The following is a 6,621-nucleotide window of genomic DNA, read 5'->3' on the forward strand; positions in this document are numbered from 1 at the left end:
CTCTCTGTGAAGCAAGCAGGTGTGTCAGTAGTGACAGTTGCACTCCTAGAGCTAAGCCCTGATGAGGTGCAGAAGGGACAGGTCCTGTCTCTGCACTCTGAGGGTGTATTCATGCACTTGATGTATGATCTGGCATCAGAGGGACACAGGTGCTGCATTGTTCACCTGGGCATGGTTACTGAAATGGACCTGACACCCTGTCACTGGACAGCTGAAAGCAGCATTTAGCTTCATTTGATAAAGCCTCTGACAACAGATAAGGTTTTTTTATTAGATCTGCTCAGTTTTCTGGTAGTGCCTGTTTTTTTCTGGAGTAGAAAGACCAACGGGTGCCCTTTAGAAAAACAGCAGAGCTAAATTGTCTCAGTCTGTGCAAGAGTGCAATTCCTCACAATGAGTGTCAGGGAATTGCAGCCAGTCTTCTTATGAGCCTGATAATCAGAGTAACTCATGTAGTGCTGTGCTGGTGCCCTTTGGGGGTTCAGTGCTCCATGATGAACTGCCTGAATTTCATCCCTGTGACAGATGCTCTTCCAGGATAACTGAGGAGGAGGGAGGTTCCTGCTAGGGATTGCTCCTTGGAAGCCCTTTCAGAGGCACCAGCTATTTTAGAAGACAGCTATAAGAGTCCAATGATTGCTGCACCCTGGGAAAGTGTTTCCTTCTCTCTTGAGACCTGAGGATGGGTTTAGCAATTCAGCCCTGGTTCTGAGGTTTGCAGCAGTGTCTGGTGCTGTGCCTCAGCAGCTGCCTGGGTGCTCCAGCCTGGGCAGCAGTTTGTGCTCACCTGGAACTGGTGTCACCTCAGGATGGAGAAGGAGCCTTGTCTGATAGAAAGGTTTGGTCTGCACAGTTTTTTTCTTGCTGTCTAAAACATGCACTTGACAAATATCAGCTAATTAATGACAAAATCTCTTTGGAAAACATTCACATCTGTTTAGTACCATATGTTCTTGCAGATAAATATTTTGAGTAATCTGATCTAGAAAATTGTTTGGTTTTTTTAAGGCAAAATTTAAGTTAGTGTCGAGCCTTAAAGCTGTTGCTACTCTATAACCTAGTAGTTAATCTATATAACTATAACCTGGTATAACCTGGGAGTTTTTATGTGCAAAAGAAATGCTGCTAATATTGGTGTTCCCATAAGATTTAATGAAATATCCCTTTTTGTGTTTCTTGATCTACACTTGACAATGGTGTCCATCTGTAAATCACTTTCTCTTTTGTGAGATGAATTCTGGAAGTTTATTTTGGTCAGGGAAATTTTTTGCCATGCTGATTTTTTTTTTTTTTGTTTCTGTTTTTTTTTTTTTTTTTTTGTGTTGGGGTTTTTTTGGTGGTTCCAGGTCCCCCCCAGTATTTGTTGACCTGCTGACCATCTGTGGCTCACTCACAGGACTCAGACCCAGGCAATTCTCTGCTCCTCAGAGTATCCAAAGACTCATTAAATCTGATTTTATTTCTGCAGCAGGTACATGATCTCAAAAGAAAAGGCAAGAGATGCCTCTCTTGTTTACAGAAACCACATAAATTTCTAGGACTGGGAGTAAACTCGTGTTTCTGTGCTGTAATGAGTAAGCACACAGAGCAGTGCTGGTGCTGGGAGTAGGAGCAATATCCTGTAACAGTGTCTGTGCTGTGCAGATACATAATTGAGGGTCTTTTAAAACCTGTTGCTGTAAAAGACAGCAGAGCAAATTTATTCCAGCACATCTGTAGCATTACGAGGTAGTTGCTTTGAAAAAAGCCCTCCAGCCTCCAAGCCTGTTCCTGTCCATTTGCTGTTTTGCTCTCTAGGTGGCAGGTTTTGACTCTAAAATGTGGGTTTGCTTCCTGCTCTGAACTCAAAGTGTGCTGGAGAAATAAAAGATGGAAGCAAACCACTGCTACTTTATTCTTTCTGTGTGTTCAATTGATTTATGATCATATCCTTTTATATGAGTTGGAGAGAGGTGTTAAAGAACCTCCCTGGTTTTCTCATGGTGTTCTTACTGCTCTCCTGATGCTGAAATGTCTCCTTGTTTTTCTTGCTCTGTGTTGTCTGAACTGTGTGGGTTTGGCAGTCAAATGGGACCTGCTTTAGAGAAATTACCTGTCTTTATTTTGAAACAGGCAAGAAATGGCTCAGACTGTTTCTTCAATAGCTTAGCATTCTGACTTCACTTTTTTTTTTCTTTTGCTCATTGTTTTCTCCTTGGAAGAGAAGCACCCTCCTGCTGCTGTGACCACCAGGCTCTGTGAGCTCCAGGGCAGTGGCTCAGCTGTGCCCCTGGGGCTGGACCAGTCCTGCCCCTCTCAGTGCCAGCTGGGCACAGCACCAGGTTCAGTGGAACCAACCCAGTCTTGTGAGAAATGTCCCTGCCCATGGCAGGGGGTTTGGAGCTGGATGATCTGAGGTCCCTCCCAACCCAAACCATTCTGTGGTCCCACAGTTCCAGGTCTGAAGTGCCAGCCCGTGCATGGGAGAGGCTGCCAGGGCTCTGGGCCAGGAGCTGGCTCTGGGAGCAGCTGCTGGGTGTGGGGAGCCAGATGTGTGCATGTAAAAGTGGCTCTGAAGGATTTGTGCCCTGAGGGGCAGCTCAAGGTCACCCTCTCTCTGTTCTGCTCTCAAACTGAAGTCTAATTATTGACTGGAGCCCTAGCTACGAGGAGGAGAAGCAATGGGCAGGAGATTTAGCCTCCAATCATTTCACTCTTTTAACTGAGTGTATTTTATTTATCTTGCTGTAGGCAACTGTTATGTTTCCTCAAGACAGGCACTAAATTTTTTTCTCCTCCAGAGCATAGATGACTTGGATGTAAATCAAACCAAAGCTCACAGATGCTAGCCTAGACAGGGACCCAGCCCTGTCCTGAAACACGGAGTTTGAGGCAAGATCCATATCCATATCCCAAAGTTTAGACATGTGGTGGAATCCAGTGCTTGGGGAACACAAGAAACAAGGCAAAGACAGCAGAACCTCTGGCATGGGCACGTTTCAGGGATGCTTGATCACTGACCCTCCTGGTTAGAGCAGAAACTTGGACACCCTCACCTGGGGTGGCAGCTCCACCTGCAGCACAGCCTGGCTGGCTCTGCAGGGAGCTGCAATCTCCCTCCCCCTGGCCAAGTGACTTACCCAAAATCATGCTGGAAGCCAAGTACTCATCCCCACACTTCAAAGTCACCTGAGCTTTCCCTCCAATTTTAAATTAGCTCCATTTTACTCAATATGCACCATGTCATCCTCATTTCTGATGCATTGAAACACAGCAGCAGATCTGTATTTTTCAATTTGTCCTATTTATGGTACAGCCCATTTCTGTTGCAAAAACACAGTTAATAATTTATTTAATGTGTCTTTTATAAAGCACTTGAGAACACTGAGATCTGATTTTGTACAGGGAATGAAATCATACAGCATTAATCCACTTTTTCATGCAATGATGGAAAACAATATAATTAGAAGCCATTCTTTCAGCCTGGAAATTGTAATTGGATTGTCAGTTTTATAGCATCAGCCTTCAAAGAATAAACAAGAATTAGTCAACTAAAGAAAATATGCTCAGCTTGTTTCCAGCAGGGGCTGTCTTCTGTGGTTAACTTTAGGTGTTATTGCTTGTTCATTTTTTTATTTGCTGCTGGCAAATAAGGTGTCCTTGGAGGCTTCAAACATGGATTTTTTTTCCTGGAAAGTCCTGCTGTGGTGTTAGTCACTGAGCCTGAAGCACCTGCCTCCTGTCCTCTGTATTTTCCACCTTGAAGTTTGCTTGGAGCACCTCTGGGGGTATCAGTGATCCTGTGGATCAGATGTTGAGATTTGGTGGAGAAACCAGTGCACCCCAAATAGGGGTGATATAGCAATGGCAAAAATGAAAGAAAATACCTCAAACCCCAAAAATGGGAGTGTTGGAGGCTGACAGAGGCAGAAGAGAGCAGGCAGCAGGGGAATGGTGGAGGGGAAGGGGCTTGTGTGTATTAACTGCTCAACTATTTAACCTGCAATGGAGCTCAGAAAAGAAATGGCTTGTCAAGGTATTTATTAGCTCTGCTTATGATTAATGGTAGAAATTGTCTCATGTGAAGCACTTAATTGGGACTAGGTAGAAAAAGGCTTTTCCTCCAGTGAGAATCACAGAATCATTAAGGTTGGAAAAGGCCTCCAAGATCATCAATTCCAGCTGTTAACCCAGCCCTGCCAGTCCCCACCAAACCATGTCCCTAAGCATCACATCTACGTGGCTTTTGAGCACTTCCAGGGATGCTGATTCCACCACTGCCCTGACCACCCTTTCTGGGAAGAAATTTTTCCTAATTTCCAATCTATTTGGTGCTTCTTTCTAGCCCTGCCAGCCCAGGAGTGAGGGTGGTGGCTGGAGCTGCAGAGCTGTGGAGGTACCTCAGGGCATCTCCTGCACGATGTTGTGTGTCCCAGCAGCCTGTGGCCGTGGCTGTTCTTGCTTGGGGAGCTCAACCCTCCTCATGTCTCCTTACCCTTGTCTCTGGTTTCCCAGCTGGAGAGCTGCTTCCAGCTCCTTCCAGACCAAACACCACATTGTGAGCTCACACAGCAAGGGCCCATTTGAATTTTTTGTCAGGCAGGGAAAAGTGAGGTTTTGGCAAGCACTGCATATTCTAAAGGAGACGTTGTTACCTTTGGTTTATGGTTAAATAAACCCAGTAACAACACAGTCTCTTGAAAATGCTCTTATCCATAAATTTGAGATGCTGCATTCTCCCCCCAGCTCATGAGGCTTTGCAATGTCCTCACTACATCACTGTCCCACAGACAGGGCTGGGGACCCTCCCGTGGCAGCTTTATGGCTGATGCCTGAAGAACAAGCTCTTACTCCCTGCAAATTATTTTCTAGATTGCCACCAAAGTATGCATCATTGTGTCATGGGATGGCAACTATATTAAATCTGGTTAGATAGTTAGGGTGGGCTGCTGTCATAAATCAGCCCCTGCCTGCCTGCCTTGTTGGGGTGGAAATACAATCAATAGTTGTTGCAGCAGTTTACAGAGTTAAAAACATCTCTTTTTGCAAAACAAATTTTTAATACTTTTCCAATTCATTAACATCCTGTCTATTTACTGCTTTGAAAAAACCCCAAACACATCCTCTTGGAGTCTGCAGTGTCACTTCAATAATGCATCCGTAGGAATGTTTGCAAGTCGTTAAAAAGGGGAATTATTTCATCATGATAAAAAAAAGAAGGATGAGAACAGCTCAGCTGAAAAGATTGCGTTGTCAGTTCTGATTTAATGTGTGAATAATGCTTGCAGGATGGGGAGAACATCTTCTGCTGGATAGATTGTTTTTATGTTGTTAGAGTCTGAGTGCTGGGATTTACAGCTTCAAACTATGTTTCTTTTTGTCAGAGGATGTTGTAATGAGCTGGGGTTTCTTTCATTTCATTTCTTTCCTTCTCTGGAAACAGAACAGCCATAAAGGACTTTGGAAGAGTGTCCTTTGCAATAGGAGACAATTCTTTAGAAGGTTCAAGAGCTGGAGTGTTGAGGACCCTTCCTACCTTGCAGCAGGTTCCCATCTTTGAAGCAGTTTGACCACTTAAGCAATTCCTAAAAGTCTCTATATTTCTATTGTTATTGCATCTTTCCCCAGTTGTTTTCACAGAATATTTTCTAGGAGGAAATTGGCAATTAATTACAATACCAATGATGGTGATTATTAGCTGTAATAAGAACAGTGATAGAACAGAGCTTACCACCCACATAAAATGCCACCAAACCTAGATGAATGAAATCACTGCAGGAAATATATGAGTATTAAATTCATAAAATAATTTCCTTCAGTGTTGCTATCACATCTTCTGGTGTAATCTGAGAAAAATAGATGTTCACGTGGCAGCTGTAAATATTCCTCTGCACAAGGAGATTTTGGTCCCTTGTCTCCTGCTATTGGTTTTTCCATTGCCAGGAATTTTGTTGTTTTATTCCCCTCAAAGCTGAGCGTGAGAAGGCACCAGGTGCACAACAGCAAAGTTAGAGATGGCTGAAATTAAATTCACTTCCCTGGAACCCTGATGAACGTTTCTTATCTCCAGAGCCACTCCTGCAGAGAAATGTTTTTATAATCTATTTGGCCATGATGAGGAATAAAAAGGGCTCGTGGGCCTGTTTCATCCTGGAGTGAAGGATGTGGACATGCAGTGCCCTGCACAAGCTGCCCCAGATCCTGCAGCCTGGCTCAGCTCCTGACTTAATGCAAACAGCATTATGCTCCCCAAAGGAGTTTTATAGTTAGAAAGAGTTATATGGTAATAAGAGTTATATAGATGCAATACACCTGGGGTGTATAAAAATGCTCAAATTGCAACCCTTTCAAAGAAGTTATCATCCTTGGAAGTGGCTATAAACATGTGTGAGCAGGAGCTGAGGGCTGAAAGGGGAAAAAAAAGTCAGCTGAAGTTTTCTATTCCCACTTCCCCTGCCTCTTCCTGGGAAATTCAAAGTTATATCAAACCTATTGAAATAATTCAGAGCCCTGTATGATGGAGCAGTACCATCTTATGGAGAGCCATAATCCTGGTAAGAACCATAACCATACAAATAACCCCCCTCACTCTCAAAATAAATGACCATAACAAAAAAAATTAAAAAAAAAAATCTATAAATG

Source organism: Oenanthe melanoleuca, chromosome 4 (assembly GCF_029582105.1).
Source record: "Oenanthe melanoleuca isolate GR-GAL-2019-014 chromosome 4, OMel1.0, whole genome shotgun sequence".
NCBI lineage: Eukaryota > Metazoa > Chordata > Aves > Passeriformes > Muscicapidae > Oenanthe > Oenanthe melanoleuca.